General features: G+C 39.4%; 1 long non-coding RNA gene across 5 annotated transcripts in view; it reads right to left on the reverse strand.

Moving 5' to 3' along the window:
* The window catches only part of LOC106974518 (uncharacterized), a 155864-nt gene that overhangs the window by 102328 nt on the left and 27392 nt on the right, over positions 1–26144 (reverse strand). For all 5 annotated transcript variants that reach the window (XR_008295762.1, XR_001430163.3, XR_008295763.1 and 2 more), the window contains one exon: positions 25951–26085. This is a non-coding gene — a long non-coding RNA (uncharacterized LOC106974518). The remainder of the gene's footprint in view (positions 1–25950; positions 26086–26144) is intronic.

Genomic DNA, 26144 nt, shown 5'->3' on the forward strand with positions numbered 1-26144 from the left:
GTATATTGGACTAAAAAATAAAATGTAAAGTGAAAATTTTAAATAACCACGGCTGAAACTGTCACCTTAAACAGTCTCAATTTCTCATTTAATATTTGTATGACCAGTGAGAAGAAAGCCACATAACTGACAGGACCCTCTGTTACAAACCCAAAAAGAAAGAGGTCATGTACTGCAAACTTCAAGTTACCCAACTCCTAAAATCATTTCTATATTAAGGTTTAGTTTTAGCTTTCTTAAACTTACCTATATCCTTCCTTTGTGCACTCCATAAGCCCAGTTTGAAACTCTACGGTAAGATGTCAGCAGTCAGCTAAGAACAGTAACTTTTACCTGACCTTCTTACAGAGAATGTTGGGAAGAAGAAAACCCAGCCTGTTGGGGAACAGAGACAATGACACCTAAAAGAGAGAGATTTTTCTTGTAGTTGGAGGGATGGGCAGATGGGTCAAGCAATGGAAGTATAGGAAGTAAACTTTTCAAGGGCCATCAGCCGCACAGCCAGAAGAGATCAACTAAAAATAAGAGTGACATTCTTTCTCTTTCTCTGGGGTTTCTCATTTTACACAGACTACTCTCTGCATCCATATTCCAACTTCATCTCCAACTTTCTTCTGTGAGGAAGTCTGTATTCATGATTTAAATGGGCAAAGTTCACAATAATTCTTTACAAGCAGACAACTGAAGCCTTGGGAGCCAATCACTTTGAAATCCTGGAGAGGATGAAACCAAATTCCATGTTGCATTGACACCAAGCTCAAATAAATCATGGATTTGTTTCTGTGACAACATGTTAGACTCCACCAACACACACACACACACACACACACACACACACACACTGTAATTAGCAAATTCTGAATTTGTCACACGTTTGTTATTAAGCCTGGCATAAGCACATGTATGCATACACATGTGAAAGAGACAGTGAGAGAGAGAGAGAGAGAGAGAGAGAGAGAGAGAGAGAACTATAGCCAAACCCACAAACAGATAACCTAAAGAAGACTGAAACACTTATTTTTCATTCTTTGTAAAGTTCAAGTGCTTAGTAATTACTAGATAATATATCTGATTCAGGGAAAAAAGTTTCATGTTAGAAATGGGGGAAAATATCTTTCTACATAGGGCTATGTGTGAGTCTAGCTGAATTAGAAATGGTCGAACAAGGGGCATAAATCAAGCAGTGGTCAGTTTAGGAAAATCAGCCAAAACAAGGTGCAGATAAGTGAGGTATTCAGCAAGACCTTACTAAATATCCATGCTTCATCCATTCAACATTCATAAATAGTGAACACCTACAATATTCCAAGCTCAAGAACTGCTTTCAGGGACTTCACAGATAAATTTGTCAGGCTGGCCAAAGGTGACATATCTGGGAGGCAGAAAACAGGAATCAGAAATTCAGGCTAATGAGAAGAAAGAGAAGGATCAGATACCTAGTCAAAGTAACGAAGCCAATGAGAGAGTGCGGGCCTCAGGCCACTGGATCTGCCTAGCTTTGCAGAGAGGTGCTCAATCTAAATTCAGGAAAATTCTCATATCGCAGAGAGGGGAAACTAAAGCTGACCTAAATCATATTCCATCTTGCTTAGTCCCCCAACAGCCCCTGTATCACCCTACTATCACCCCATCATCCCTCCCATGTCTGTGCATTTCTGTTCAAAGCCCTTATCTTAGGACAAAAAAGATTTCTCAGTGCATTCTTTCCCATCACCTCCTGCCTTTTCTCTGCTCTCACTCTTCACCCCAGCCAGATGGAAGCAATTTCAGATCTGCACATGCAACATACTCGTTCACGCTTCCATCCTTCCACCCGAGCCTCTGTTTGATGAGTTCTCACATATGCTGGGCATTGTGCCAAGTACTCGGTGTGAATTGCTCATATAATCCCCGTGAAAAGGCTACAATTATTATTACTATTTTATAGACAAGGAAACTGAGGCTTAAAGAGTTAAGACACTTGCCCAATTATTCACAGCCGTGAGGTGAATTTGGGGCTAATGCCCTGAGACCTGCCTCCAAAGTCCATTTCATCATGTATCATGCCATGCCCTGCCTTCTGTTTCAGTAACTCATACCTCAAACTTTTCCTTACTCCATAATTTGATTTAGTTGTTCAGTAGTGTCTCTAAACAGGCTGCTTATCCCTGTATCACAGCCCAGCTTATTCCTTATGCTCAGATGCACTGCTTGATTTGCCTGAGTGTCTTTTCTCTGGTGTCTGGAATAAGTCCATAATCCCTTTAGACTCCCAGTGCTTACCTTAATTCCCAGTACTTGGAGGGTGTTCAGTAAAAGTTTATTGACTCCCTCAGGTATAAATAAATGTCAGATGGCTATGGAATCATGGGCAGTGGAGGGATTAAAACCCAAGTCTATCTGACTACCAAGGCATTCCTCTTCCAGTATACCACACTAGCTCCCAGCTAATCAGGAATAAATGTCCTTAATCCATCTATAAAGTGGAGATTAGATTATTTGTTCTGTCATCCTCGAATTAGATGGTGGGAGACCCAGAGTTAAAATCTATTATTTCTTACATCTGGCACAGAGTAGGAGCCCTGTATATGTTTGTTGAATAAATAAGCCGAGTCCTAGCATATAGATAACCCCTGCCTCCTGTGTTCTTTGCTACTTGCATAGCTTAACAGTGAGCATTATATGCTCTAGAACATTGCTACTCAGATTGTGATCTATGGACCAGCAGGATCATCACCAAAGTGTGTTAGAAATGCAGGATCCAGGCCCCACCCAGACCTACGAAATCAGAATTTGCATTTCATCAAGATCCCCAAGTGACTATTATACGTGGTGACATTTGGGAAGCACTAACTCTAGAATAGAATTGTGATGGACAGGAGATGAAACAATCCCTGAAAAGCACTTAGCAGAACATCTGATACAAATAAGCACTTTTTATTGAGTGAATCATAATCATTCTTGAAATACATAGGCTGTTGGCTTATTTGGGCATGATTCCCCTGTCCTAATAGGCTTCACTGGTGGCCTGGGTTGCCCCATTGGGGTTTCCACCCCCCAATCCCAAAATATGACTGCCTTCCTCCAGATCAGGACCTATAAATAGGGTGCAGTTGACCATAAACAGCTTAACTCTGTATGAAAATGTTGTGTGTAGAATTATATGTGCATATTTGTTCAGAACTGTTCATAGCTTTTATCAGCTTTTCAAATACACGGATGGCTTCAGAAAGATCATAAATCGCTATTCTCAATGACATGGAATGGCATGGCTGGGACCATGTTATCAACAACAGACTTCATTCCAGTCCTGACCTCACTAGCTGTGTGACTTACCTAAAGGTGCCTTCTCATCTTTAAAGTGGGGACCATAATCATCTTAATAATACCATAATATCATTTCCTGTGAAGGACTGTATAGGGAGTCAATTGACATGCTCTATGAAATGGTACTCTGTCATTGTAAAGAGCTTCCAGATGTTAGTGACAGCTGTCATTATCACTGGTTCCTCAAACACTGTCTCCCACAACTGGTTCAAGAGAGCATACCCACTCACTCCAAGGAACGACATTCTCAGGAAACATCCCTTTCCAGGGTTACAGGTGAGATAAGCTGGTCAGGAGGCTTTGGTGCCCATAACCTGTGCCCCTACCATGTTTACAAAGGGAGACCATTGAGTATAATAAGATGCAAATGCAGGAAGGAAGACTGGTTACAAAGAAATGTTGCTTAAGAAGTAACAGGTGATGGTGGCAGCCTCTGACTTGGCTGCTGTAGGTTGCTGTATGCTGATCTCCAGATGCCTGTCTGAGGCAGATATGCCCAGGTGTGTCTCCAGCCAGCAGTGTTGTCTCTTCAGCAGCACATTTCTGGGTAGTGGTAGACTTGCTGGGATGTTTCCATTTATTACCAACAAGAGTGAGTAGAATACAGAACTCAGAAGTCAAAAGATTCTGCTCTTTTAATTAAAAGAGGTCAAGACAAAGCAGTATACAGAGGGAGGAACAACAATCTCCACAAGTAGATCAGGACGTAAGCCCGACTTTGAACCTACACCGTAATCAAGTGAATTGGCGGGAAGCCATGAGTATATAGCGGAGGTGCAGGTGAAAATGAGACAGTGAGGGGTGTGATAACAGTTCTATACCCATAACACTTTCATCTCATAGTACACTTGTGCGTCAAATGCATTTGCCAGCAGCTTTCCTGCCTTCCGAGAAGGAATCTAGCAGGAAGTTTACAAAAAGGGAACTCTCTGGAAGTTAGATTTTTGCCTATGCCAGTAGGACAAGGGTGGGATAGTCCTGTACTGAGGGCACAAAGAAGGGGAGAGATTTTAAAGATGTGTATGGTCTTCCTCATGCGCTTGAACAGTTCATTCCAACTAGTCTTTCCCAGCTTGCTATTCTTTTGAACTTAAAAAAGAAAAAGGCAGGCTCTCTCTATCTTGCCCTTATCGCTTTCAGATCAGAAACAAGGATATTAAATCAGTTCCTGAAGAAATGACAGAAGAAAGCTATTTTAGACTTTAAATTCTTGATAATACGGAAAAATAGGATGATGTTGGGTGTTTCCTGTCTCCCTGTAGGATTGAATCATTGTGTGTGCTTGCCATGACCATATTTAACTGACTTGTTCACATTTTCTTCTCGCTGAGCTTTACTGCTTGAACAGTGCCAGTAATGAAGGGAAACATATTTGTCTCTCATAACTGTCAGAGATGACACAGAGAAGCAAAATGAATGTGGGAGGTACTGTTTTGTTTCTAATTAACAAGGGTTTTCAAGTATTTGTGTAAAGAAAAGAAGTCGACATTCAAAGGTTTGGAATCCATTGCCCTTTTCAACGTTTTCCTTTAAGAAAAAAAGGAAATACTGTGTGTACAATTCAATGGAAATGATAGGGATAGCTAGAAATGAAATATGAAAAAAAATTAAATCACCCAGGTACCATGAAGCAACGCATAACTGAAGGTACCTTATTACTTTATATTATACCTTCTCGTTCTAAATAACCACTGTTATATAATATGAATCATTGATGTTTAATAATAGAAATAACCACAGTCAGATGCCAAATCAAGAAGAAAGGATCTGTACTTTGAAAAAAAAAGAACTCTCTTAATGTACATGCCACATAAACGTTCAGGGCATGAGCTCTGAAAGGAATCCTGCGGTGGGGAGCTATTGAGAAAAGCAGTTCTGAGCAAAAGAAGAGGGGGGCAAAGCTAGATTCAAGTCTGGCTCTTTCCCAGTTGAAGTAAGTGACACTATGAAAGTGCGTCTAGGCCTAGCTATGTGTGTGAATACCACCACACCTTGACACCCTTTCGGTTGTCTAGTAGCACCTGACAAAATTCAATGTGCAGCATGTCTGTCCATCAAAAATACCTTCTGACAGGTCTAAGAAGACAGCTTGGTATTATACATCTTAAGGGAATTAAAAACAAACAAACAAACAAACAAACAAACAAACAAACTACACTTTATGACGCAAAGACAAAAAAGCAAAACATAAAAAGAAAAATCTCTCTTCAGGGTAACATGGTAACAAATAGAAGGTATTAATATTGCAAAGTGCAATTTACTAATAGTGAAAAGTCAAAAGTAAAGGAAGGCCCAATGGTAGTGTTCTGTAAGTACCATGAAAAGAACATACTTGAGTTGAGGATGTGGATTCAATCATGTATGAGGGGAGTTTTTAGCCAAGGAGGAATTGATGGAGAAGATCTATGAGAATTCACAGGTGAGTGCAATGCGTTGTTCACAGCTACTGAATCAGAATACAATTAGCCACAAGTAACAGAAAAATGTGATGGACAGCAATTCAAAGCAATGGCAATTCCTTTGTCTCTCAAAACAAAAAGTCTGGAGATAGGCAACTGCTGGTATTCGTTTTGCAGTCTCAAAAGATAATAGCTGGAATTTCTGTGATTTCCTTGATCCTTCCTCTTGATCACAAGACGGCTACTGCAGTTCTAGTCATCATAACTTCATTCAAGGCAACAACAAAAGCAAAGAAAGAATAAAGGGAGGACAAGAAATGGGAGTGTGGAAAGGATGAATGAATAGTAATCAAGGTATATGTAATATCTGCTATTTTTGTTGGGAAAAGTAAACGAATTCCCAGAGCCCCCATTCCCTCACTAGGCTACCACTTGTATTTCATTGGCCAGAACTATTATTTCTCGTGGCCACACAGGGAGTCTGTTAAGATGAGCCTTGAGTTTTTCCAGTCTCCAGAATGGCTGGCAGGAAGAGGTTAGGAATGCCTGATGATATACCAAGGATCAATGCCTACTATAAATGGGCAGATAAATGATATTGGAGGTGGTGAGATTAGAGATTAATTTGAGGGACTGAAACTATCTGGATGGTATTTTGAAAGATTTTTGCAAAGCACACACACATACACAAAAAGCCCAAAAGTAAATAGTGGGAGAAATAACACCTAGAATATGTTGTTTACAAAAACATTCACACCCTTATAATACACTTTCACACTTTTATGCACTGTAAAATTTTCCACCCGTGACAGAAGAGCAGCCATCTCTGAAACAAAATATGGCAGTAATTCGCCATGCTACACACAAGAATTCTCTGACACAGGTTAAGAAGGAGAAACGAAAGCCACTTTCACCAGAGCAAAACTACAAAAATGGGTTATAAGAATAGACTGTATCTACTTAAAAAAAAGTCTCCTGCTCAAGTTCCACATTTCACCCTACCTCTTCTCTGTCCTGTCATCAAACAAGTGACATCTGTTTCACGTAGCACCAAGGCTCTTTGTCTTATTTGTGATGTTTTATTTATTCACAGGTGCACCCTGCTGGGGACCTACGTTGTGTTACCTTGAACAAGGGGGGAAAGATGGGAGTTCTACTCTCTGCTTATTTATTCCTCTGTCAATGGAGTCTGTACGCATTGGGTCTTTTGAGGCTCCCTACAATGCTGTGATGTGAAATATTACTATACTGATTTGAAAGGTGAGCAGGCTAAGGGTTAGAGAAGTAAAGTTAGATGGCTGAGGAAGAGCACATCATGGCGGGCCAGCCTGGTGCAGGAACCAGCCAGACTTCAGAGCCCTTGGTTCTTCCAGGCCCCACCCTGACTCTGGAATTCCAAGGGACTTGCCAAGGACTGCAGCAACTAGCATAATTGCTGAATTACCCCAGATGTTGAATAAGTGAATGAAGCCAATTCCACTCTGGCCTCACCTCAAAAAAGAGAGTAAAACCGAGGAAATATTTTCCAGTTCTGAGAATACCAAGTCAGTTTGATTCAAACTATTGTGGTCATCTGAAAGCCTTTTTATAGTCCAGGGAAAGTCACCAAGCTCTACCTTAAACAAACCTAAGCATGTCAGGATGTCCCTGACTATTTATAGGACATGGAGGCAGCAGGACCCTACAGACAGAGTGGGAGCTTTAAACCAAACAATCCTGGGTACAACTGTTAGTTGTACCAATGGCTACCAATGCCTTCAGCTTCTTGCTGAAGTTCTCTGCGTCTTCTTCTCCTCGTGTGTACAGTTAGGGTTGATAATGTCTACCTAGTGGAGATAATGTACGAAGAACACTTTGTACAACGCCTACTCATATGGTTGGTGCTCTACGAAGGAGACCAAACATTAGTAGGGTGAGCCCTCTGTTACCACCATTGTCTCCACAGATTGATACTCTGCGGGTCAAGAACCTCCAAAGGTGTGACACCAAAGTGTGATGAAGGAAATAGAGTCAGCACAGTCCCCCAGGTCCCTGGCAACTCAGATGAGGGCAATCGAGGGTTCAGTTCTGCCTAATAAGAACATAATATAGTGTTAGGAGTGTTCAAGCACACAAGACATGCCGTAGAGAGAAGATGTCAAAGATTCCAACAGTTTAGCGAATGGAAGGATAAAAGGGAGATAGACCCAAAAGGACACAAAAATGGAGCTGTAAGGGAGGCCTGAAGACAATCAGAAAAAAACACACCCAGAGAAAGATCTGTGGGAAAGATCAAATGCTCCACTAATTAAAGAAGGTGAGGTTTAAATAATAATAATAATAATAATAATAATAATAAAGCCTCTGAATTTCACAAAACTGTTACTCCCAAGAGTGGAGTGGAATGGAACTGCCAGTGATGACCACAAAATGGCTGAATAGGCAGTGAAAGCTTGGCAGCTGAAAGCCAGAGTTGAGGACAAAGGTCAAGCAAGGTTCTGGAGGTGTTGCATTAAAACAGGGTTTCTCAGCCTGGGTGCTCTTTGATGTTTTGGGCTAGATAATTCTTTGTTTGGGAGCTCTTCTGTGCACTGAACAATGATTAGCAGCATCCTTGACCTCTACTCACTGGATGCCAGTAGACCCTTGCACCCCCGAGTCACAATAAAAAATGTCTCCAGACATTGCCCAAAGTCTTTGGGGGGCAGGCTAGAGAGAGGGGAATGTACCACAAAATCGCTCTCTGTTGAAAGCCCTTGCTTTAGAATGCAGAGACCCGTGTGTGTTTTAAACCACAAGGAAAGAAATATATAAATAGTTTCAATTTCCTGTCATGTCAAGCTCTTCTGTTTCATATCAATATAAAGGGAAAAAATGCCAAAATTTCAAACAGTAAACAGAAAAAGGGAAAATAGCAATGACTGTCAACTTGAGGGGTGGGAATCGGCAGTTCTTTGTTACTTTTCTGTGCCATAGTGCAAGGAAAGATAACTTTGGAACATAGACTTGGACTGTACTTTAATTTTACTTAATTTCAGGATATTACCAAATTAAGAATAAAGGATCACTATTTATAACATTTAAAAAAATTGTTATAATTCAAAAATAAATTTCAAGCCAAGGGTTTTGAAATAACTCAATAGGCTTACACTACCCTTACTGTATGGATGGAAAAAGGAAATGAATATGACAAGAAGCCTTTATAGACTTAGCTTGTCTTTTGGCTTTTTTAGACATGATGCATTTGGAGACTTTCAATTGTTCCTATCTCTCGGCTTTCTTTCAGTATGAAAGCTTTGGCATTCAGTCATGAAATACAGCACCCCAGTTGCTCCTATTTTTAAACAGATTCTGCAGAGTTGATATTAGTATGGTTTAATGTTTTAGGCAGAAGTTCAAAAAATAAATAATTCAACCCCATATCTTTACTTTACTATATATTAAAGAAATATAATTTATAATAAACATCTGCTTTCCTGTAATAGCATAACAGACGGCAAAGAAAATTGGGTGTGAGAAGCAACATATACTCATGCATATACGTAATTAAACCTTAAAAGAATAGCTGAATGATTTTTTTTTTGGTACCAGTCTAAGAATTAATAATACTCAAGTAAGTGTCCTGTCTTATAAAAGTGCTATTCTAACTATACTGGCCTGGTCCAGCGGTAACACCCGTTAAGATCTCTCAGTTTATAGAGAGCTCTCAGATATACACGCCAAGGTGATGCTATTGAGAACCAAAACAATTGGTCAGCACAGAAGGGGGGAGAAATCAATAAAATTGATTATTTGGCATTGTGAACACACTTCTCCAAAAAAGATGATCACATTTAATTTTCACTTTCCAATTGTTTGCTTTAAATTGCTTTGATAAGAACTTATAGGAAGTTACTATAGAGATTGTACTGTGTTATCTTTATACCAAAATGTATGATGCTTATATTTTCTTCTGTCTCTTATCAAATATGTCCCTGGAGAAATAATGGGTATTTGAAAACGTAATTGCTGGATTTTCTGGAAGAGTCCCCAAAGATAAGGACTTTCATTTTAAAAATAGCCATTAGGTGAAAACCAATAAACTGTCATGTAGAGCATGTTGCAAATGAGGTCAAACTCTTGAGTTAGTTCTGGAATAAGCTGTTTATTTTGGTCTGCTTCCATGATGGTAAATTGTAGCTTCAACCCGGGCCAGCCAACTCAAAACCACAGGTGTTAGTCCAAGAGGGACTATTCTGTAGTATAAATGGAGCAACTCAAACCCATGACTATTACTGGAAAAACAATTCCAAGTATATAGACCCTCCCTAAAAACAACTCCAAATATATAGCCCTTCCCTAATGATCCATAATGGGGGAAAAAAATCAACCAGAATATCTTGTTCTTGTGGCTGATCAATAATGCTGCCATCATTTAGAGGAAAAAAAAAAAAAAACACAACAACAACAATGTTTGCCATTCTGAAATGCAATAAAAAAAGAAATCTCTACAATTGGCTCAAAATCAACCTAATATTTCTAGTTATAAAGTATCTATGCCTCTCTATAAATCAGCAAGGCTGATTGTATATGTGGCCTATAGATTCACAATTAAGTTAGAGCCAGCCTCAGTCCCTGTTTTAATACTGTTATTAAACAGGATTTGAAATGCCATTTGTTCGAGACACTGCTCAGATTATAGGGTTCCAACTGACAAGATTATACCCAGATTATAGTGTTCTAATAGCATAGGAAGGTAGAGCACCCAGATTCTACAGAACGAAGTTCCAAATGACAACAAAACCTTTACTGAGAACAATGAAAATCGATATTCCATTCCATATCATACACACTGTAACCCCAAATATCTGGCGTCCAAAAACCTGAGTCTTCAAGAAAACTGACAGCAAGTTGAAATGTTATTGATGCCAGAACTATACATAATGTTTTGAATGCTGCAAAAGGATGATGATAAAAACAGAAAAGAAGCTTTTAGTTTTGGTTAAAAAACACCTTGCAGATGACTTCATCTGTTGTCGATAATTAATTTTCAAAAAAAAAAAAAAAAGGCAGCCATATTATCTCACCTTAGAGGTCTTGCAATTATTTTTCACATCACTTTTATGAACATGAGATTAAATAACAATAACACATGCCTGTCTTAGGGATTCCTTTTTAAAAGCAATCTTAGCATCCATACTATTTCAGCCAAATTTATAATTTACTACAGATTTCCTAAAGATGTAAATATCTTCAACGTTTACCATAATTGATGTTTAAAATATTTAACTTAAGGCCCCATAAAAGTCTGAAAAGTCATTCTGTGTTTAATATACCTTGCTCATTAAAGCATAAAATTAGAAAATACATTTTCAAAAGCTTATTCAAAAGGTATGATTGAAGCAAAGAAACAGAAGTTGATATGATAGATGGGTAATCAGATGGCTTATTTTCAGCCTTGCCAGAAAACTGAACTAGGGCCAAATATTTACAGTTCTGGTACAGAGCTCTTTTTATCAAGCTGCCTGAATTTGTTCTCAGTTGTTCTCAACCTGTGTGTGTGTGTAACCGGGGGGCGGGGGATGTGGGGGAGGGTGCGGGGGGTGGGGGAGTAGGGAGCTAATGGAGAGGACATGTCAAAATGTCATATCGTGTAGTTCCTCTCAAATAGACTCTGACCCTGTAAGTCAGAGGGGGATTCGGTGTAGACCTTTTTAATAAGTGACCCCGGTGATTCTGATGGAAGTGGTCCATGAATGATATTTTGAGAAATGTTGCAGCCGCCTGTTTAACACTTGAGAAGTCTTGCTTTACATCCTTATTATTCTCTTCCCAACTACTCTCAGGAAGGCACACTCCTCATAAAAGACTCCTCCCTACTTCTTACTGTTTCCTCAGGATTTACCTCCAGTGTCTGCCTCAAATCTTGCATCTCTCCCTGCATCATTTCCTTCCACTGGCCTTGATGCTTCAGACTGTCCTTGACTTCCTGAAACTGAGCTTGCCTGATTTGAAGACACTAGTTCCCCTGCAAACGCAATTTCCTGCAAGGTACAGACAGTTCTGTTCTTTCAACAGATGTGCTGTCACAAGCATATGACATTCTTATTTTAAGAAAGGCAGAGTGGTATAATGCCAAGAACCTGGTGGCTGGTGTTGGGAGACCTGGGTTTGCATCTGGATGCTGTTCATTCTGACTTAAGATATTGGGAGAGTCATCTGATGCTCTGAGCTCCAGTCTCCTCATCTGGAAAATAAATCAAATAATACCTACCTCTTAGGGCTTCAGTTAGGGTTAAACAAAATACTGTCTGTGATAAAATCCTTTGAAAATGTTAATTTCCTAGACGGATATTAATTAGATCATTAGATAAATTTTTGAATATTTTCACAAAGCCAGAAAAAAAATTATCTCATCTGAAACAAAATATGGAATTTTTAATTTCTTTCTCAAGAAGGGTAAAAAGTATAATCCCTTAGTAGTAATTTAGTTCTGTAGACCTCAATAATGCTAACTCTAGTGATCCAAAAACAAATGGTTCTGAATATTTTTCATTTTGGTGCCCCCTTCCTTCTTTGCTCTGCCTTACTTTGATGTCTGGGAGGTGGCCCCTACAGCCTACATCTCCTGTGTTCTCTTGCTTGGTGGGGCTGGCCAACAGAGGTACAGCAGGAGATGGTTGGCAGAAGGATTCATTCCATTTTCAACACAGCTATGGTGGCCGCTCTGCCAATCCACTATGACAGCGGCCCTCCCTCCACAGTTCCAGTGCTTACGGGGTTCCAATCACACCAGTTCCTCCCCTCCACCCCACAGTACTGGGTGTGGTAATGGCTTCCTACTTCCAATCCCTGAGTGGAACACTTCACCATCTTTCATGCATTCCCATTGGATCCCCACCCCCATACCTCTGTAAATTATCTTTTTATTAAAGTCTTATTTGAACCATCTGGAATGAGTCCTGTTTCCTACCGGGACCCTGATTGGTATACCAACTTAGTAGTAGGCCAACTACATGCATGGAATTTTTGAAAAACAGGAATTTAAGTTCACTTTCATGATCAGGGTTTTCAATTATTGTAGATTATTTTACATCCTCCTATTCTTAGTTGTAGGCAGGTATTACTGCTAATATTGAATCATTTGCCTGAAGCAACATAGTAAAAAAGATTATTGCCCTGAAGCTAAGTTGAAACAAATTCTCTCTCCTGAAGAATCTCTGAAGTTTCTAGTTGCCATGAGGTACTTAGGCTTTCGGGTGTTTTTCTTCTCTTTCTTTGTTTTGTTTAAATGATTCATAGAAGTTTGCCAGTGCAGATGAGGTGGTATTGTTTCCTGTTATTGAGGTGGGATGTGAAATGATTTCTCTCTCTCTCTCTCTCTCTTTTTAATAAATGTTTGTAAGTTTTTAATGTGGATTAAACTCCCTCAATATTTTTATGGAGAAAAAAATTAAAGAAGTTATTAACATTGGAAAATAGGCTATCTCGATTACACAGTTACTTTTTCCCAATGGTTTTCTTAATATTTATGTATTAACATCATAATGACTCCATACAATTTATACAATATGGAGCCATTATTGTGAAAAAAAGACCCATTAAAATAATATCTCCATCCTACAGACAGACCCAAAACATCCTAATGGCTCAGGGGGAGCCAAATGCGGGATTACATGATAGTCCAGAAGCTATGTCATGGTCTACCAGGCCAGGTAAGTAATACACATTTTGCAGAAGAGCCAAGTAAATAGTTACAGAAACAGGAAAGTCTCTGTAGAGTAAATGTGCACTCAGGCAATTATTAAAATATGGATTATGGAAGATTCTCTTTTCTCCTTTTCTCTAGGCTTACCCTTTTAATAAGAACAAAAGTAAATCAAACGTGTGTGCAGAAAGACACAGAATATATTCTAATAACTTCAGGGACTCTGTTTTAATCGACTAAAGGGATATACTTCAGAGTGGAGAAATGACATCTTGAGACCCCTTCATTCTATCTGGGTGTTACAGCTGATATGGGCCTGTGTCAAGCAAGCTTAAGAACAATACGTGTTATTCTGATGCCTGGATATTATAGGTGCAGCAATAACTAGCTTGCAGAGCTTCAAAGAGCAGAAACGATTTCAACCTTAATAACCCCTGTGGCATTTTTCAATTTTCCAGGCTGCCAGTCAAATGAATGCATGTCTGGGAAGGAGAGGAGACAAGAAAGGGAAAAGATTAACCTCTGAGATCCATGATATACACTCCATTGGCTAAAATTGGTCATATGTTAGAAAACAAACATGGGTAGGGAGAGCCGTCTCCAAACAGTGAGTGCAAATGTTAGAACAAAGATTCCAGGAGAGAAATGGATCTTCAGGGTTGCCTGACTGAAATAATCTTGGAATGTTAATCATTCTTAGTTTCTCCTTCCTCTAGGTTGAAAGTAACCTATCAGTCACCTGATCTTCAAGCCAATTAGCTCAAGAATGGTTCTTCACAAACCTGCAGTGTCTTTTCAAATGAGAAAGGCTTGCAGAAAACTCAGACCTGCCACTGCCTAATCTGCTGGGTCTCAACTGAAGTGAGCAAACAACTCCTGCTAGGGTACCTTCCTCCTACACGCTGCAGACCTTCCCCGGGCTTCCTTTATCTATTGGGAAATTAGAAACTTTCCCCCAGGAGGGGAAGAACTCCTAATTAAGGATGACTCTAAGAAAGCTAAGATTACTTCTACTGCCAAAAGGGGAAAATACAAATTATAGGCAGGATGAATATGCTCAAGAAAAGAAGCCATTGTGCCAATGACTCACCACATCTTGACTTGTTTCTTGCACTTCCAGGTATCAAACGCTTTCAAGTTTTCTTTTAAAGCATTCTTGAACCTCCGCTTTTCCCTCAGTGTTCCTCCCTAAACCTTTGCGCAAGCCCTGGGTGTTCCAAATGTAAGACAAGAAATCACTCATTTCTGGAATAAGTAAGGGTCCTTGAAAGTAAGAGGGGAAACTATGAGGGAAAGTCTATTGATTCTGTCAGAAATCAGCAGTCCAGCCCTTGCGTTTTGGACAGGGTCACCATGGTGTTGCCAAGGGGCTGCTTAACCCAATCTGATCTTTTTTCATTAATTCATCTATTTACCTATTCATTTATTCATTCAATAAATGTGTCATGCAGATATTACGTGCAGAATTCTATGATCGACATTAAAGACAAATAAAAGGCAAATGCACTCCAAAAAATATATGTTGCCAAGAAGAGTCAGGCTCACCTTAGTTTAACTCATTTCTTGTCTGATTAACTGCAAAAGCATCCCACCCAAGTATCTCCCTAACCCACTCTCCACACCTACCCCAGACTAGTGATATGTTCAAATGCAGTTCTGTTGTGACAACTATTACAGCTTTCCCCTTACTACAAGATGAAGCCCAACATTCTTTTAATATAGGATTTAAAAAAAAATTTTTTTTAAGGTTTATTTACTTTAGAGAGAGACAGAGAGCAAGCAGGGGAGGGCAGAGATAGAGGGACACACAGAATCTGAAGCAGTCTCCAGGCACTGAGCTGTCAGCACAGAGCCTAACGGAGGGCTCGAACTCACAAACCACAAGATCATGAGCTGAAGTCAGACACTTAACTGATGGAGCTGCCCAGGCATCCCTGAAGACCAACATTTTTAAGATGGTGTACAAGGTGCCTGAGAATCTTGGTCTGGTCTTAATCTTACACCCTTATCTTGCACCCTTCTTCCTTTATGCACTGAACTTTTTCATTCTGGCCTTATTTTTTTAATAAATTTTTAATTTGGAATAATCTTAGATTTGCATAAAAGTTGCATAGATAATACAGAGTTCCTATATACTGCTCATTCAGTTTCAGTTTCCCCTAATGTTACCATCATCCATTACTGCAATGTTTGTCAAACTTAGAAACCGTTAACATTAAATTATTCTTTTTTAAAAATGTTTATTTATTTTTGAGAGAGAGAGAGAGAGCAAGAGTGAATGGGGGAGGGTCAGAGAAAGAGAGGGAGACAGAATCCAAAGCAGGCTCCAGGCTCTGGGCTGTTAGCGCAGAGCCCGACATGGGGCTTAAACCCATGGACGGCAAGATCATGACCTGAGCTGAAGTCGAATATTTAACTACTGAGCCACCCAGGTACCCCAAAAGCCATTAACATTAACATGAGTACGTTCCTATTAACTAAACTCCATTCGTTGTTCAGATTTCACCATTTTTTTTTCCTTTAATGTCCTGGTTCTCTTTCTGAATCCAGCCACCCTGGCCTTCTTTTTAAATTTGTATCCCATTATGCAGTCCTTATATATTCCACTGCATTGCTTAAAACAGGGCCTTTTACCCTCACTCCTTGCTCTGGCCCTCTTTGGTATGTGGTTCAAATCTGAGCTCAAAAGCTCAGCCCCACTTTCTTGGGGCATCTAGGTAGCTCAGTAACTTAAGTGTCCAACTCTTGATTTCATCTCAGGTCCTGAGATATAGACTGCGTTGAGCTCCACAAGCTGGGCATGGAGGCTACTTAAGATTCTCTCTCTCCCTTCTCCCTCTGCCCCTCCCCTGTTTGCTTGCTCTCTCTTGCTCTCTCTCTCTCTTAAAAAAAAAGTCACTTTCTCATAGGAGCCTCTCTGAAGTCTGAGTCTAAGGCTGGTTTCTGTGTGATAAGCCTTCATACAATCACTCCTTTGTAGCACTTTCTTCAATCTATCATTATACCCTCCTTAATTATTTAATTCCAACCCTATTTGCAATGAGACTCTAAGGGCCATGAAGGTATAAGGCCTGTCTGTTTTTCCTAATCATTGTACCCCCAAGATTTAGTATGTTGTGTGGCACATAGTAGGTACTCAAAAAATGTATTAAATTAATCAACAAATGAAGAATAAGGAAAGAGATAAATTAAGTGATAACGGGAGAAACACATCATAGAACATCAAAATGAGTGATAGAGACAATATAGACAATCACAGGACTTCAAAAGAGAAAAAGATCAAAGTGAGAGAGAGAATTACGGAAAGACTTCATGGCAATAGAGAGTGGCATTTTACCTGGATCTTTTATTCATGCAATTAACAATTATTGAGCACCTACTAAGTGTCAAGCCCTTAAAGTGGTTTGTTTTTTTTTTTTTTCATTTTAAGCAAGGAAGTGGTATGATCAATGTGACATGTAAAAATAATGTAGCAATATGGAGAGTGGATTGGAGCAGAAAGAACCTAAAAATTGAAAGAAAAAAAAAAACAGATAATAATCCACCTAAGAAACACTAGGACTTGAACCAAAGGAAATATTGAGGAGGAGGATTCAACAAGGACTTGTAGATAACAAAGAATAGAATAAGAAATAAGAAATTCTCAGTAGGTGAGATGGCAACAAGAACAAGTTATAAGTTAAAAATTAGCATGGACACTTGGAATACAGTGAAAATACTTCCAGGTTGAGGTCAAGGTCTCATGATGGAAGTAGTAGAATAGCAACTTGGGTAGATAGATTCTGCTTTGAAAAGTCAAGGATATTGGATTTTATTATACTAGTAATGAGCCATTAAGCAATAATGACATGATGAAAGTGAAATATAGAATGAAGAGAATTTAGACAAAGAAAGGTGCATTGGAGAGGCTGCTGAAGCAATCTAAGCACCTGCTAAACATTAGAAACATAGAGGAAGTGGCATATCTACAACACTTTTGAAAAGATTGATTTATAAGTGCCCAAATCAGTATCCAATGTAGTATCTCGTACAGATATTTTGTCCTCAATAGTTTTTAGTTGACTTACTCTTTGTTATGGAGAAAACATCCTAGACGGCTAGTATATTTTGAATATCCATAAATATTCATTCAAAAACCTTTATATGACAGTATGTAGAGCATACAAAAAAAATTGTACACACATGGTCTTCTTTTTTTCACTTTTTCAGCTTTCAGGAGAAATGAATATATGTGACATACTTGATGGTCATCACCCTCCAAGATGGCCCCAGGTATCTCTGCTACCCTGGCATTCCTACACCGTGTAGTCCCTCCCACGTTGTATGAAGGTTTGTCTGTGATACCAGGGGCATAGAGAAGAAGTAATGGTTTATCATCGCCCCAAGTACGTTATATAGCATGTTCTGTTTTGGCTTTCTCTCAGATCACTCATTCCGTGGAAAGCCAGCTGCTATGTCTTGAGGTCATTCATGCCACCTATGAGGAGACACATGCGGTGAAGAAGACAGACCTCTGGACAACAACCAGTGAGGAACTGAGGCCTGCCAACAACCACATGAGTGAGCTTTGAAACGGATTTTCTACCCCCAGTCAAGGCTTGATGTGACTGCAGCTGTTAGGACAGCTTGACTGCAGCCTAGGAGACCATGAGTTAGAACCACCCAGCTACAGCACTTCCCATTTCCTGTGCCTTAGAAACTGTGAGAGACAATAAATGTTTGTTGTTTCAAACTGCTTACATTTGGGGTAATTTGTTACTGAGCAATGGATAACTATAACACCCTCATGCGATTAAACATTGAAAACTACCCAAAAAATCATGGTTCCTTCTCTATCCTAGCTGCTAAGAAATACAAGCTAAGTATTATTCTTAATTTTAGTTGCCTTTCTCAATCTGTAGTTGTTTACTTTTCCTCCTTGTCGATCCCTTTATATTTTGGTTCCCATCCTTTACCTTCTGCCCACTAATTTCGGTTTTATTTTACCTACTCATTGTTGTAAAGCTTTTTTGGAAATAGATGCAGGATAAAACCACTAAGTAAAGATAGTAGGCATTAGATAGGAGCCCATCCACCATCAGAGAAACCATAATCCCCTTGGAATGAAAAGAGAGCGAGTCATAGGACACAGTCTATTACTAGTATTTAACCACATAAAGGTTGCTAATAGAATTCAAAGAAAAGGAATACCAGAAGAGTTGTGTTTTAAGTCAATTTTCCCAGAAGCCGACCTTGAGATAAGATTTGCATTATGAAAATACTCTCAAAATGAACTGCTAAGGGAATGAGGAAAGTGGGACAGGGAAGGGGCAGAAGCCAAGCCAGGGTAATATTTCAAAGTCTCACAGATGATGTTTTCAACCTGATCCTGCATCAGAAGTCTGGAATGCACTGAGGCAGAGGAGATGAGCTTCCGTACTTCTACACCAGTCACCCATTGGCCACAGGCCTCTGTAGGATACATAAGTGCCCAGGCACTCCAGCTGTCTATAGGGCCTCTTGAACATTCAGGCCAAGTGGTTACAGTAGCCCGAGGAAAGTCCTCCAAAGAAAAAAGGTGACTGTGGTCAGAAGGAGGAGCACAGTGAAAACAAGGAGAACACACAGAAATTGTAAAGAGATGTGAGGCCATCTGCAAAGTTCTGCTCCGTTAGAGAAACTTCCATTCAAGGAGATGGCTCTTCACCTGTACTGACCCTTACCAGACTGGGTAAATTAGGATAGACATGAAGGAGAAAGTATTTTAAAGAATTTACATGAGAGAACTAACCAATTACAAAACGAGCAGAACCTCTCAGGCACTCTAGAATGATTTGGTATTATAACTTAGACTCTTAATTCTGTTTCTAATCCCAAGGAGGGATCTTGAACCCATCTCTTATTTAACTTATTAATTCACAATCATTTGTCTTTAGAAAAGAGGTAGCGAGAGGTTAAAAACAAAAAATCTCATGCTTCTTTCAAGCCTTAGCAATGCTATTTTTTATCCATTCCAGTTCTAAAATATAAATACAGCATAAAACCCTGAGCTCAACCTTGAATAAAAAGAATGCCTGGTGGAAGAGGATGAGGCCACACAAGTGTTTTAAGACTCTCTCTTCTATTATTGCTCCCAGTTTGCTAAAATTTGGAAACCATTTCAAATACAAGCCATTTAATAATGTCTCTCTTTCTCTCTCTCTCTTTCTCATCTGCCCCCCCTTTTTTTTTAATTTATCACTGACAATCCTAGTGCTTTAATAATTTTTCCTCCTATACACGCTTTAGGACATAATCTAACTTTATCTGGAGTTGAGCATAAGAGCATAAATCATTAAGTCCTTGCTTGCCCGATCAAGAGCCTATCTTTCAGAAAAATCAGGCGTCCAGGAACGGCCATTTAGAGAAGCTCTATTTTCTGGCCCTCCATCAGGGTTGCAGACATCTCTCCCCAAGGATTCATCAACCGCCAAACAAAGAGGAAGGCAGGTCAATGACACCAAAATCTGCACCTTCAGCAGCTTCAGAAGTCTCTGACTAGAAAAAATAAAATAAAGAAAGAAAGAGAGAGAGAGAGAATGGGAAAATAAAAAACCATACAATCTCAAAGGAACTTTAACAAATGGTCTCGGAATTCATAGGTTACATCCTGGAAAGGAGACTTTCAAAACCCTTAACAAGCAAGTTTCTGGTGCTATAATGATGGGCTACCAACCAGCCTAGATAGATACCAGTCATTATTGTTTTATTAGCTAGAGTCCAGTTTTGTGTGCTATTCTATCATTTTGACAAAAGGGCTTCTTCATGATACGTTTTATAATGTTATCATGACTTCAATGTGTATAAACCATACTGAAAGATTCACATGTATAGAATGTAGGCACTGACTTCCAGTTGAATCTTTCTTTCTTTCTTTCTTTCTTTCTTTCTTTCTTTCTTTCTTTCTTTCTTATGTTTTCTTTATTTCTGAGGGAGAGAGAGAGCATGAGTGGAAAATGGGCAGAGAGAGAGAGAGGGGGACAGAGGATCTGAAGTGGGCTCTGTGCTGACAGCAGTGAGCATGATGTGGGGCTCGAACTCACAAATCGCGAGATCATGACTAAGCTGAAGTCGGACACTCAACCAACTGAGCCACTCAGGTGCCCCTTGATTATTCCTCTTTCAATTTGTCCTCAGATACCCTTGTACTTTGGCAAAACCAATTTATACCACAAAAATGATAGAATTCCAACCCAAAACAGGAACCATTGCTTTGAAGAGGATTGCTCATCTCATAGGTGAGAAAGCTGAGAATCAGAGAGGTTTAATAAACTGCTTACGGCCACACAAAGCCTATAGTAGAAGCTCAGATACCTGTCTCTCTATCCAAAGCTTTTCCAGTTATATCACAGTTTATCTGAAAGGGTTAGAGACATATTTAAACTCCAAAGTGGTGGTGTGTAAGATTTGAAGATTCTTTTCAGGACAAGACACAACCCACTGAAACTCAGAGAGATGAAAGGCAAAACTCTATTACTTCAACTCCAAGTGAGAGAAGGCTGCCAGGCAGGGCCACATAAGTGATTGGACCAAGTAAAGTCAGGCTGGAGACGGAGGATGCGGCTTAAGTAACACAGGTAGGTTGGGGTTAGCTAGGTTTTTTGTGCCTCCTATGGATCGGATCATTTGAATAATTCTTCAGTTCTGAGGGTATGGGTGTTCCCTTGTTGTTTGGTGTCTGGTCCACAATTAGGGTGGATGCAGAGTAGGCCTGGAGGGTGGGAGATCCATAAGGGAAAGGTGAAGATGTTGGACTTACCTAGTTGTTTTTCTTTGAGAACAGAAACTGACCAGCCTTCAACCGTAGCCTGAAGACAAACAACAACATCTACAAAAATTTGTATTACAAGTGGTTATGAATAAAGTGTTAGCCCTAGGCTAAACCACACATACCCGGAGAAGCAGCTGTGAAGAAAAAATAAATTAAACAATACCATTAAGAATCAAAAGACCTGAGGTGGAGTCCCTCTGCCACTCATTTGCTATGTGACTTTAGGCAAGTTATCTAACTTCCTCTGTACCTCAGGCTTTTCATCTCTGCATTGAGATTTCACATAACTTACCTCACTGGGTTATTGTGGAGGATAAACTTAATAAGGTGTATTTAACAAAGACATGTATTTTGTGTGTTTACATAAAACACAAGGAATTTTTGTCCTAATCACGGGCCCCGTACAAATGTAAGAATATCCAAAAGGACCACATTCTTATCACTACATGTATGTACAAGCCTTCTCTCGGGGAGTGTCTTTTTACCAACAAATAGAGCTATAAATTGTGGATTCTTGATATAATAGATCAAGATAGTCCTTCCAATCTGTTATGTTCTATTGCCTCAATATAATAAACTGCCAAGACAATATCATGCATCATATTAGTAGCAGATTATTCAGTGAAACTCCCAAGGAACAGAACTCACGGCTCACAGACAGTAGCTTTCATCCTTTGTTATCTCATTCTTCTTTATAGAGTCCTGAGTTTTACAGAGTAAGAAAAACCTTAACTTACAATAATCAGAAAAAAAGATATGACTCATGAAAACAATACAAATTTTTGGAAACACAAAACTTTAAAATTATCAGGGGTAACAGCAAGATAAAAATAAATCATTTTGGACTTAGAAGAACTATTTTTGGGGAAAAGATTTATAAGGAAGATCAAGGTGGGGAGTGTGGATATAAAACATTCAGAATTCTTTTCCAGACATTCAGAATTACGATGATACTCAGTTCATTTTTCTCAGGAATCACAGATGTTTTGATACTAATAAAAGTGACTCCGATTGGGCTCACCATGGATTCTTTCCCATTCTTCCCTCATCAGAAATGGGTAGTACGGAAGGAAAAGACCTATTAGTTATAACCCTTACATTCTCTCAAAAGAACTTTCTGAGAAGAACTCAAAAGTTTCTAAGAGATTAAGGTGTTGTGTTTTCTTTTGTCTTGTTTTGCTTTTTATCCTTTCACCACAAAAATAAGATACGGGTAAATTATTCAAGTATATATTTTTTTCAAAGCATTATTAGCATATACTTTTAAAATGCTTACAAAAAAAAAAAATGGTTTGCAGAGTTCAGTTCCAGAAGAGTATCACATATAATGAAGCCCAGCCCAAACAAAAATTTCCAATTGTTACTTACAAATCCTGGGTATCTAAGGGCATCCACTAAAAATACATAAAAGCTCTCATAATGTGTTTTCTCATCTACTCTGTAACCTTGAAACCTGTGGGAGTCCCTTACTATCATAGTCTGAGTGGATCTAATCTCTTACCACTAACCTGTCTTCCAAGAACTCCCTATATCGGTGGCAAGAACTAGGCCCACAGATCCACCACAAATCAGTCACTAATGAGCGGAATGAGACCACAATACATGGCTTAGACAAATCAGGAGTTATTGCTGAATCACATGAAAAAGCACTGGACACATCAAGTTCTAAAATGCCATTGGGTAGGAACCCAGAAAGGTCTGTTAGCACTACCATTTCTTGAGTACGGCATGTAGGATCTTAAATACAATATCTTATTTAGTTCTCAAATGCCCATGGGGTATTCATTACTATCCTCATTTTACATTTGAGAAAACAGTTGCAGAAAGGATCAATAACATTTCCAATGGATCAGTAATATGCTCGACATCACGCCACTTTTTTTAGCGGAACCAGAAACCATAGCTAGGTTTGTCTGATACCAAAACCTTTGCAGTTACCCAGTGTGCTGAACTTTGAAGTAAAAGCTTCAGCAGCTATCATTTCTGTTGGATCATCATAATGAGCTGTTGTTGAATCATCCATGTGTTTTCCTTGGACGTTCTTGGCAAATAACAGAGGAAAGATACTGAGCTTAAGATTCTTTCTAGTTATCCCAAAACCCACACAGTCAGATTCACCTATGTGGAGATTACTCAACAAAATGGCCATACGGAAAAAGAGAGAGAACCAGAGGACTGCCACGAAGTGCTGGGAACAATGGAGTTATTAGGAGGAGATAGCAAAATATCATTGATTCACTGGAGAAAATGTTCCCGTTCTGATCCTCACATGCTGATACTACAGATGGACCCAGCTTAGCTGAGGCATGCTCTGTGCTTCAGCTGTTTACTTAAGCAGCACCGGGGTTCTCAGAAATAGTTGCTATGCCAACCAGCCCTAGGACTATATATACATTCATGACCGGGGCTTATTCTTAGGGCTTTGTTACCTCTCTTTCAAAAGTTTGAATCTCCTATTGCTAAACTGCTTGCATTCAAGCATCACAGCCTCCGAGAGGCAGCTTCCTTTTCTCAAGCAGGTGACAAACTGAAGTGGAGGTTTGCAGCCTAGGTTGAGCCACCCTTTGACGTCACAGTTTTATAGTCAGGGACCAGACTGCTCTATTTGCCCAGACCTCTGAAGATTCGGTGTTTAAATGATAAAGGGCAGTGCCTTTTGTCATCTACTATTAACTGTCACCTGTTCACGTGACCACAGAAGTTCTCAGAGGAGAAATAAAGCAAGCTTTTGAGGTGCCATGATTATCGTGCTTTTTCCATTTCTTTACCGCATTTTTAATGGGACACATTTCAGAAAAGTGTCAGCCAACAAATTTGGCCAATCAATCCACCTCAAGTCTCCGGCTAGAGCTGCATTTAAATAAACCTGTAATGTTGAAAGCTGAATAGAGAAAGCTCTTTAATTACCTTTTCTCCTGTTTCTGTTACTTTGATGGCTTTTGTTCAAACGCGTCTGAGTTTTCAGTCTGTTTATTTTATAATTATTGGATGATTACATGCAGCACTGCCGTTTCCATTAGATTTCGATGGCTGATAAAACCATTGTTGACAGGGAGCGCGCAAATGAACTTGGGGAAACCAGATTAGTAATGTTTGTGTTGCTGCATTTAAATAAAATGAAATGTCCTGGTAGCAGTGTGATCAAATCTGAAAATTTTGTTAGAAAGAAAGAAAAAGCAGCTCTGTGAGAAATCAGGTTTTCAACAGAGAAGCTGTTTCCTGTTGAGACATCATTTTAAATCCTCAAGTGTGCAGCCATTTCTCCTTCAAACAGATTATAAAACCACAAAACAATCATATAATCTCTTCTAACAAGAGGTTTACAGCTAGACAGATTGCTTTAAAGGAGAAAGAAGTAAAAAGGAAGTCAAGATCTAAATACTGATAATACATGCTAAATCCATTTGAATTGATAAGGTAGAGGAAGCATGGTGATAAAGCTTAAGGGGTTAAGACTTTACATTCACCCAAAGATCAATACCTAGGGAAGAAGAAAACTTGGAAACGTTTCCATCCCCAATTAACAACTAAAATCTACATGGCAGATGAGGCAAAGCAGAAACAGACAGGCTATTTCCCCAGAAACAGACCCTGCTCAAGCAGGGCTCAGGCTCGCTTTGTTATCGATGTAACAACTGTGCGAATGACAATCTTTAAGTGCTAAAATATTTGCAAAAAGGAATGAAAATCTGCTGTTTCTCTCAAGTCATTAAAGCAAAGCCAGAGAGTTGAAACAAAACAGAACCGCATATGGTTGGCCAAACTGAACAGAAACTAACATCCACGCAGGGCGCCTTAGCAGCCATGCTCCGTGGTTGGTGCTGTGCCACCATGACCCCTAAACTGCCAGTTTGGAACATGTCACCCATATAGCTGGTCAAGGACAGAGCTGGGATAAGGACCCAATGCCTCTGCTTTTGGCCATTTGGCAATGGCAGGCTATCTAGTTTGATTTTGTCTTGTACAACATTCACTTACTGCATCAGTCTACTGTTTCCTGCTCCTTACCATCTTCATTCTGCTGAATCCAGGATCTGACCTCTTCACCATGAAAGCTCAGCCAGGGCTGGAAGTGAGTGAACAGCACCACCTACCACCTACATGTTCACCTGGCCTGATGTTAAATGTCTTGGAGAACAAAACCTAGAATGGTTGACTACACTTCTGACCATTCATTGAGATGGTTTGAAATAATAGAATAACTCCAGCTAATAACTACAGAGTGCTTTCTATATGTCAGGCCCTTTTCTAAGATTATTATTGTATAGATAGCTCATTTAATCATCTCAACAGCCTGAAAAGTTAAGTACTCTTATTTCCATCCTCCCTTTCTTACAGATAAGGAGCAAAGGGGCAGACAAATCTCTCAGCTACTAAGTTCAAAGAGCCAGATTCTGACCTAGGCAATCTTGCACCAGAGTCCACACTCCTACCTGATGATATTTACTGAGACTGTAAGGATAACTGAGTGTGCATATGATCATGCATCATGCACATTTAAGTGGTGCTTGCATCTAATTGCATATCTCTGGTCCACTGAACAGTAAAACAAAATTGCTTTTCTCTTACCTATTGCTTTCCATGATTACCATTACTGATAGTTGGCCTGATAAAAATGTGTTTCTAATTGTTATTGAATGTATAGAATTGCTAACATTTCTATGTCCCAAATTTATGAATGATATATTTGTATCCAGTTTCACAAGTACATTGCTTGTATTCTCTACTTTCACACTAAAGGAAACAGCTCTATAAAAATAACACCTGTTTGTAAAGTTTTCTATACCTACCTTTCGAATGGTGTACAGCATTGCATTTGGTCCTCCCAGCAAGTCAATGAAGTGACGTAGGTGTTATTTTCTCAGAACGAAGGGACAAAGGAGTAGGCATGGGAAAATCAAAGACAGTAGTCACCAGTATCTGTTCTGGAAAATACAAGAAGAAGAAATATCACGGAACCAGTAACTGAAAAAAGTTAAGCTAG

Source organism: Acinonyx jubatus, chromosome A1 (assembly GCF_027475565.1).
Source record: "Acinonyx jubatus isolate Ajub_Pintada_27869175 chromosome A1, VMU_Ajub_asm_v1.0, whole genome shotgun sequence".
Taxonomy (NCBI): domain Eukaryota; kingdom Metazoa; phylum Chordata; class Mammalia; order Carnivora; family Felidae; genus Acinonyx; species Acinonyx jubatus.